This window comes from Otolemur garnettii, unplaced genomic scaffold (genome assembly GCF_000181295.1).
Source record: "Otolemur garnettii isolate 467f Iridium unplaced genomic scaffold, OtoGar3 scaffold00010, whole genome shotgun sequence".
NCBI lineage: Eukaryota > Metazoa > Chordata > Mammalia > Primates > Galagidae > Otolemur > Otolemur garnettii.
The window spans coordinates 15,437,329-15,445,965 of NW_003852405.1; positions in this window are offsets into that span (position 1 = coordinate 15,437,329).

The window sequence follows — 8,637 nt, forward strand, 5'->3', positions numbered from 1 at the left end:
TGTGTACTTGAGGCGAGCTCAAGTACAGTACAGATGTCTGTCAGTGGCACGTCCAGGTATCTACGCATTTTCTAGTTTGCAAGTTAGGTGGGAGCTAAACTCTGAGCTGAGTGAAGTGCACTTAGCATACTTTCCGTGCCTTGGGTGTGATGAGCCTGCAAGTGGAAGAAAGAGCCCTGGGTCTGGTCAGAAGACCTGATGCTTGACTGGCACAGCCAGGCTAGTCCCTTGGCTCTCTGGGCCAGTTTCCTCACCTGTCAAATGGGGTGAGGGTAGCTGCGGGTGGGGGATGAGCTTTCAGAGGCACAGCAGCATCTAGGAGCCAGGCTGTCCATGTCCCCTCCCTAAGAGCTGGGGGACCCTTTCTGGGTTTCAGTGTTCTCACTGTTACTCTGTGTGTGTGAGAGAGGATGGGTCTATATGTAATGTCTCTGGAACGGTGCTTGGCTGTTACATAATAAGCACCCTGGAAACATCAGCTATTACTACTTACAGCCCCTCCCTTCTCCCACATTTTATGAACTAAACTGTGGGTCTTGGCAGTTATTCTCTGAGAGCTGATGCTTTGGTTGAGCAGTGGTTTGGGAAGCTGGCTAGAGGAAAGAAGATCCATCCTCGCTGGAGTTTGAAAACAAGAAGAGGGTAGGGGGAAGGGAGAGAACCACTGAGGCACATACATAACCAGCTCAGGAGTTCTTCTGCCCACCACATCCCCCTCACAAGGTACAGTTTTAATGCAATGATCTCACCTGCAAAAAAATCCTTGGAAATAGGCTGGGGGAGGCAAGGAGTGTAAACCTGGGACCCTGAGAGTGTCCCGGAAATAGGAATAAGAAGGGAGAAGACTGTAGAAAGATCGGCTTCAGTTGCTAAAGCAGAACTGCTCAAGCTTTTTCTGTTCCTTTTCACTATTTTGAGTTTCTCTCCACAGGAAATGCAGAGTGGGGTAGAAAAAAAAAACAACAAAAAAACCCATGTGTCAGAGCCAAACAGAGGGGGATTTCAAATCAGATCCCTAAGGGTTGCCTGGTGGCCAGGGTTACTTTTTCCTTCTGAGGTTCAGTTTCCTCATCTGTAAAATGGAGATGATACTTGTTTTACAGGGTTGTAGGGGAATCAAATATGATTGTGTATACAGAGCAGAGAGTAGGGGCTCAGAAGAGCCCCCCCCCCTCCGTCTGAGCCTAAGAGGGTCCTCCACTTGCCTGTCCAGCTTAAGTACCAAGCCAGAAAGACAGGAAGCAAGATTCCCTTGTGTTGTGTGCTGTTGAGCTTTCAGAACAAGGCTATAATCTTCCCCCAAGTTCCCAGGCAGGTTAGAACCTGTAGGCTGTCATCACTAGTAAATGCTGTTAAGGTGAAAATATAAAGAGGAATGAAACACAAGGGGAAACTCAGCAGCCCCTTCTCACTTGGCATCGGCTTAGCTCTGCAGCCAAGGTCTTAGCTGAAGGCTGAGCATAGTGGCGATCATGACAGGCTGGAGATGCTGCCTCTGTTTACCAGGTGTCCTCCACTCCATTCAGGAATGCTCATTAGGGGCCACAGTCACGAATACATTGCCTTCTTTCCTCTGGCCCTGAAGGTCTTATGGCTGGGGTAAGCTGGGAGGAGTAGGGTGAGGGTTAAGGGAGGAATAGGGCAAAATCATGGGCCTGGGACAGAATCCCAGTGGGCTGAAATCCTAACCCCTCCTCCAGTAGGGTCCCAGCGGCTCCCAAAGGTCTTGTCATCTTCTGCCAGATCCTGGTTCCCCTGACATTCTCCTGAGCTTTCTCATTGCTTCTGCCAATGTCTTCTCCATCAAGGTTTTGACAATCTCTAATGGTGCCTTTCTGCAGATGAGAAACAGCCACCCTCTTTTCCCAGCAAATGCAGTCCTCCACCAGTACATACAGCTTGCCATATGGGCGCACGGGCTGGGTTTCACCCCCAGTTGCTTCCCTAGTTGAGCAGCCTTGTGCAGTGAGCAACTCACACAACTGCATGGCTGTCCCATTTTCCATTCTCTGCTTTAAGGGTCTGGCCTGGCCATGCTGCCTCTGCCTTCATGCAAGCCCCTCCCATTAGCAGGGCCAGCTTTTAAAGGGTTACAGAAGATAGCCTGGCACTATCGGCTTCTCCAGCTCTCTCTCTCTCTCTCTCTCTCTCTTTTTTTTTTTTTGTAGTTTTTGGCCAGGCCGGGTTTGAACCCAACACCTCCAGCATATTGGTCTGGTACCCTCCTCCTTTGAGCCACAGGCACCGCCATTCTAGCTCTCTCTTTGAAGGGGTTTATGATCCATTCCAGGGCTGGGTCAGAGGACACTTGAAGGGCTCCACAGAGTCCAGTTTACAGTATTCCCTCTGACATCATTTAGCACTCAGGAGCAGGTGAAGGTCTGCCCTGAATCCTATAGAGAGTGGGACTCCACTGCTTACCCAGAGGCTGAGGGCAGCATCGTCCACTGTCTCCAAGAGAATGTGCCCCGGACTCTGGGGTTTCTGGCATCCTCAGTGTCAGCGTCCTCACCTGTCCTCCTAGAGGTCTGGCAGATTGGCACAATTATAAATAGCCCTCCTGAAGGCCTGCTCTGACATCTCAGAGTCCTCAGGTGGTCAGGAAAGGGGCATCGCACCCTCCCTCCCAGCTGGACTGTTCCCTTACTGGTGACCTGGCCCTCAGGTTCAGGGTGGCCTAAAAACAAGGCATTTTATGATTCTCTTTCCCTTTTGTAAACCTTTGGTCCCTGCCAGAATATCTAGACCACCTGTTCAGATGTGAGTGGTTAGAAGCCAAGTTTCTGGCAGCTTTGCCAATAGCCAGGAGAGGCCACTCCCTCTGAAGAGCAGAACTCAAGGTGGGCTGAACCCTGGGTGGTCCTGGAGCTTCACCATGAGAGGCCAAGGGAGGCGGGAGGTGGCTTCACACACGTTCCTAGTGCAGGGGGAGCCAGCTCTCAGTGACTGTGGTTGTAAAGTTGCAACCTGGGCTAGGGGAGGCTGTGAAACAATTCTCAGACTTTACTTCTATAGATAATAGCTGAATTTGCCAGTATGAGCTGGTAAGTACAGGGTGATACAGGAACACTTTTGAGGAGCACTAACCCAGCTGGACAGAGCCAGGGAAGAAGTTGTAGGGGATACAACGCCTGGGCTGAGGGAGGAGATTGTGGGCATGACGGCTCGGAGGCCTGGAATCCAGGGCTAAGGAGGGGGACCCATCCCAAGGAGCTTGGACTTTAATTGTGGGTGGTAAGAAACCCTTGAAGGGCTTTACGTGGGGAGAGACAGATCGGGTCAGGATTACATTTTAGAAACATCACTTGGGGGTCCGAGTACAAGACAGATTAGAAAAAATAGGATAGGAGGGAGGCGAGGCCATGGAGGGTCCAGAAAGAGGAGGAGGCCCTAGGTCGGAGAGGCTGTAGGGAGAAGAGGAGGAGAACGTGAATTTGAGGACTACTCTGGGATAAGTCCCAGGCCTCGGTGAAAATTTGCCTGTGTGTATACTGGAGTGGGGGGAGTGGTTGGAGAGACAGAGAGGGATTGGAACCAGGATGGCTCCCAGGGTTCTAGCGTGGACAACCAGCTGGATGGAGGTGTCCTCCCAATATATTGGAATCTGAGAGAAGGAACTGGTTTTGAGGTGTATGAATTTTGAACTGTCCATGCCGTAATTTACATTTAGCAGACCATTTGGAACTAAAGCTAAGGCTTAAGAAGCAGGTTTCATTAACACTATGGAAGTGTGTGTGATGACCAGGGAAAGTGGGCCAAGTTATACCCATTTTCAAGGTGGTTGAGGAAAGAGAACTCACACGAAAGACCCACTAGAAACTGTCAGATAGGAGGACAGTCAGGAGAAAATGATGCCTCAGAGGTCACAGAATAGTAAGATTTGTGAAAGAGGGGGTGGCCAACAGCGTACATGTAGTAGAAAGGCCAAGTACACCAGGTCAGACGCTGTCCACGGGACCACACACTGGACTAGTGTCATTATCCACTTCAGGAGGAACAGTTTCAGAGAAGGGGCGGAGACAGAGGTGACTGCAGAGAATTACAGAGCCTTTGGTGAAAAGATAATGAGAGATCAAATAAGGATGGTAGATAGGGGCCGGGCACGGTGGCTCATGCCTGTAATCCTAGCACTCTGGGAGGCCAAGGTGGGTGGATTGCCTGAGCTCACAAGTTCAAGACCTGCCTGAACCAGAGTGAGACCTCATCTCTAAAAACAGCTGGGCATTGTGGTGGGCACCTGTAGTCTCAGCTACTTGGGAGGCTGAGGTAGGAGAATAGCCTAAGCCCAGGAGTTGGAGGTTGCTGTGAGCTGTGATGCCATAGCTATCGCCTACGGCACTCTACCAAGGGCAATAAAGTTAGACTCTATCTCTAAAAAAAAGATAGTAGATGGAAGCATAAAAGCCAGATATTTAGGGTGAGAGAAGCTTACCTGGCCCAGCTGGAAAGCCAGCTGAGAGGGAGGGGGTGAAGACACAGAGAAGAGAAGGGAGACAATGGCTGGGTAGGTGGGAATGGGAGGGATGGTATCCCAAACATCCTGGATGGGTCCTACTGAACCCCGGGAGTGAGACGTGACCCTCTGGGGTTGAAAGGGTAGGTAGGCTCAGCAACCCAGTGGTTGGGGCACCAGCCACATGCACTGGGGCTGGGGGGTTCAAACCCAGCCTGGACCTGCTAAAACAACAATGACAACAACAGTGGGGGAAAAAAATAACTGGGCCTTGTGGTGAGTGCCTGTAGTCCCAGCTACTTGGGAGGATGAGGCAAGAGAATCACTTAAGTCCAAGATTTTGAGGTTGCTGTGAGCTGTGACACCACAGCACTCTACTGAAGGTGACATAATGAGACTCTGTCTCAAAATAAATAAATAAATAAATAAATAAATAAATAAATGGGCAGGCAGAGAGGACGACTGTGATGCTGCAGCTACATGGTAGGGGGAAGAGGGTGGGGAGGTGAAGCCTGGCGGCCTTAAATTCTGGAGGAAGTCGGGCTCAGCCTAGTTCTAGGCCACGGACTGGTGGTGGGGCCAGCCTACAGGCTCATGGAGTTTCTCTGAAGATCTGATTTTAGGTCCTTAGGTAGAGGAAAGGAGAAGATGGAATGAATTAATTTAAGGTTTGTTGAGTATGTACAGCAGTTAAGACGTGGTTCATTCAGAAAGGCAACAACCAAGCTCATATCATCAGAGATAGGAAAAAGCTGAGGGGGCCTGATAGACCAAGAAGATGTCCAACCACAAAATTATTATGCTCAGAGGCTGGGTGCTAGGGGGCAAAACTATGGAAGGGAGGAGGGAATGCAGCCAGAAACAGCCGGAAGAATGTGCCTGTCGGGGAGAGTAGCTCCAGGGGATAATAAGGCCCAGGCAGGCCAGGGAGTAGGCGGGTGAGTGGAGCACTGCCGTTGGGAGGTCAGTTTGCTTTGAAGCTGGGGCATTGAAGGTGTCACGGGACAGGAGTGGGTGGCTCTGAGCACTGTGGATGACAACAGGAGGGATGTAGTTCAGTGTTTCCAAATGTGTTTGATCATAAGGACATGTGGTTAAACTCAGGTCCCCAGGCCTCCACTTGTGGCATCTCTCCAATTCAGACCACTAGGACTGGAGCCTGAGAGTCTGCAAGTTCAAGTCCCTGGGTGATCCCTCAGATCAGGCGAGTTTGAGAAGATTGAGGAAAGTGCAGAGGTATGCAGAGGGAGCTATAGAGAAGAATGGATGGAGAAGTTTGCAAGAGAAGGGAGAAGGAAGAGGAAAGGTGACTGCCTGCAGAAGTCACCTGGGTCAGGAGAAGCTGCGGGGCAGTGGAGGAGAGAAAGCACACTCTGGGGGTCACATGTTAGATGGCGGCTCTGTCACTGTAGCCTGGGCTCCATAGTGCATCAGTCTCTGGGGAATCTCCTCCCCCCCTTGGAGATTCATGCCAAGCATCTCAGCATGCTGGAGCTGCCACCAGACTGACAGCCACCAGTGTGGGGTGATTCAGATAGACCCTCTCTGCACATTCCTCACCCGGGATTCCACTAGGAACCAAGGAGGGCTGAAGCAACCAGGTGTGGAAGGAAATACAGGGGCTTTAGAATCCATGTCAAATCTGTGCGCTAAGGCGCTGATACTTTCTAGACATGTGACCTTGGGCAACTCAGCCTCTCTGAGCCTCAATTTCCTCATCTGTGAAATGGGGATAATACCCACCTTGAAGAGCTATGATGAGGATAAATGGGCAAAGCACACAGAGTGCCAAGAGTAGGGGCAACGGGCAGAGTGTGGTGGTCACTGTTAGTGGCCCTTGGCATGAGAGCCCAGAGCAAATGGGAGAGGCTTGGGGGTAGGAGGAACAGGGACCAAAGGTGAGGGCCCCAGGGCTACTGTTGAGTTCCTGCTCCCTAACAGTTACCACAATCAAGCAACCCACACAACAGTAAGATGCTTCTACAAACAGAGGCATCTTACCTGTCCTGTATTTTAACTTTGTTGCCAGGTGGTAACAGTGTAATATTTTTATACAGAGTGTTTCAAGGGACCACCTGATCTCTTGTCCCCAGCATTTGTGTCCCACCTGGCATTTTGGAGGACATTCTCTAAGTGATAATTATCTGTATCCTCTGAAATAAGAAACAGAAACTAGAAATTTAATCATCAGGATACGGTCCACAAGAAAGGTCAACATGACTCACTTCAGAATATGTGAGGATTATTCATTAATTTCCTTCCGTGTGGCGTGTTTGTCACTGCCTGGTCATGCTCTGAGGAAGAGCAGCTCTCACTCCCTCCATGATCGTGAACCTGAGACAGGCGAGGTCACATGGGGATCACAGGGGCTCACTCTTCCTGGAAATGCTGACATCTGAGGAGTCTGCCTCCTACAGCCACATGGATGGCTTGTGCAGGAGGAGCTTGGGGCACCTGATGGTTTTAGCCCCTCTCCCCCAAGCCTGGTACAGGAGAAAGGAATCTCCCCTGTACTGCCTGGGGACCGCAGCTGGCATGGTCCCTCACTGCTGGGTGCTGAGCCAGGGCAGTGCCTCTTGCAGAAGTCACCTGGGAGACTTGTTAAAATGTGGGTTCTGAGTCAGTCGCTCTGGGGTGGGGCTGAGATTCCGAATTTCTGATGAGTCTCTGGGTGATGGGGAGGCGGCAGCCGCTGCACAGCTCAAGGTAGGGGTGGGCTTTGCTGCTCTTACCTCTGAGACATCTGTGTGGTTTCCTGCCATGGGGAAATTCGAGTGTATGTGGAGGCTTGATTGTAGTTCCTGACCTACTAGAGACCTCCCCACAACCCCTCCTGGATCTAAACTCTGTTTAAAGTTCAATTCACAAATATCTGTTGGGTGCCTGCCATGTGCCAGGCATTGTGCTGAGGCTACCAAACCCAGCCTGCTTGTTTCCCCTAAGACTCACTTTGCCATTCCACACCACGCCCAAGCAATTCACCCCCAAACTCTCCAAGTGCCTCTGAGGAACCAGGGTTCTCACTGGGAGGTGATATAGGCAGGGGACTCAGGGAATCCAGGCTCGGAGCCTCCACATTCCCACTATATGAACTTGGTGGTTACTCTGTGTCTTTGTGCCTCCATTTTCTCATCTATACAATGGGTTTAATATAAGGTAGCCAGATTTTAACATTGGTAAAGTGGGACACCATTGATGGGGGGGCGGGGGGGTGTTCTTAATTAAAAATTTGTTCTATATGGAGCAACAAAAATTTTCATATAATGCAAAAGTAGTATTGTAATGTATATTTTTTAGTTTCAACATAAGTACAATTTATAAATATAATACGTTAAAAATTATGTATAGTATTATTTTATTCTTTGGCATATTTCTCATTTGAGTGAATTTTTTTTTAGTAGATTGCTGTCGTTGTTTAAAAGGTCATGAAATTTTTCACAAGAATTTGTTAAATTATATTTCACACATAAAATGGCTTTCAAAGTCTCAACACTTAATTGTGATTTTTCTGATGTCCACACTTTATTTACCATAGAAAAAACTGCGTTCAGTCACAGCATTAGTTCCTGGCAAGGACAGTGCGTATCCCACAATTTTTAGTGCATTATTGTATGGAACACAGTTTGTTTCAAAATGATGAAATATTTCTAACCATTTGTTCTCTATTGTGATTTTTGCTGATGCCTAAGATTTAACCTTTTCCTTACCAATATTATTTTTAATAATGATGCCTCATAAGTTGTAAGTGTCACTTTCAAGGCCGGCACTAGACTTTTTGCTGCCACTATAAAATATAAATGAGTACTGTCTGCTAAATTCATGAAATAAATAAATAAATTACTTACCTAAATTATCTGAATAGCTGACTTGTTGACATCACTTGTTTAACTAGCACTAGCACGCAGTACGATGTGTATTGTCTGAGAGACAGTTACAAAATGTTTTCGTGGTTGCCAATGCCAAAAAATGCCATTGTTCATTAAGTCTAAACAGTGGTGGTCAAATTCTAACAACTGATCAACAATGCGAACTTTGTTTTTTTTTTTGTTTTTTTTTTTTTTTGAGACAGAGCCTCAAACTGTCCCCCTGGGTAGAGTGCTATGGCATTACAGCTCACAGCAACCTCCAACTCCTGGGCTCAAGCGAGTCTCCTGCCTCCGCCTCCCAAGTAGCTGGGACCACAG